At 61.0% G+C, this 905-nt stretch overlaps 1 protein-coding gene across 1 annotated transcript in view; it reads left to right on the top strand.

Annotated features, from left to right (window-relative positions):
* Positions 1 to 905, top strand: part of EGR1 (early growth response 1) — a 3,952-nt gene that overhangs the window by 1,090 nt on the left and 1,957 nt on the right. The window lies entirely within an intron of this gene.

Here is a 905-nt window from a genome sequence, read left to right as displayed (position 1 = left end):
GGAATGGTAGGGAAACCCCACTTGCATCCCTTCGCCGCAGGGATGCAAGTGGGGGTTCCCTTCCATTCCTTATATCCCCAGGGTCCTGTTTTAGAGGACCGCCTGAAGACATTCTCCCCACCCCCACCCTGTCCTTAACGGTGCGCAGAGGAGCCAGCTTTTGTTTTGGATGGAGAGCTGTGGGGCTGCGTGGGTGGATGGAGGAGGGAGAGCTTGTTTTGATGAACAGGGCTGCGCCCCCTCCCCCTCCAGAAAGGCTTGCCTAGCCTGCAGCTATCCCCGAGGAAAGGCCGGGATCCTTGGCCCGGGATGTCCCGGCAGCCCGGGGTAGGGGGCGCGCACTAGCCGCGTCCGTTGCGGGGGTACTGGCGGGGAGCCCTCGCCCGCGCAGCCGCCGCTGCGGAGCGCTGGGAGCTGCAGTGGAGGGGGATTCTCCGTATTTGCGTCAGCGGTTGTTGAAATGGGTTCTGCGTCTGGACCGGGTCCAGGAACATTTCAATCTGCTGTTATCAATTATTAACCAGCTCAAGAGTCAATGGTAGCTGGCCCGACCTCTTATCTGGCAGCGTGGGTCTTCCGCGTCTTCCGGTGATTGCTCTCCAGTAACCAGGCCTCTTCCCTCTCTTTCTCCTGCCAGAGTCCTTTCCTGACATCTCTCTGAATAACGAGAAGGTTCTAGTGGAGACGAGTTACCCCAGCCAAACCACCCGGCTGCCCCCCATCACCTACACAGGCCGCTTCTCTCTGGAGCCTGCACCCAACAGTGGGAACACCTTGTGGCCTGAGCCCCTCTTCAGCCTGGTCAGTGGCCTCGTGAGCATGACCAACCCACCGGCCACCTCATCTTCAGCATCATCTCCCGCGGCCTCCTCCTCAGCCTCCCAGAGCCCACCGCTGAGCTGCGC

The sequence above is a fragment of the Bison bison genome, unplaced genomic scaffold (genome assembly GCF_000754665.1).
Source record: "Bison bison bison isolate TAMUID 2011002044 unplaced genomic scaffold, Bison_UMD1.0 scf7180017864203, whole genome shotgun sequence".
NCBI classification, from domain to species: Eukaryota; Metazoa; Chordata; class Mammalia; order Artiodactyla; family Bovidae; genus Bison; species Bison bison.
This window is presented reverse-complemented; position numbering and strand designations above follow the sequence as displayed.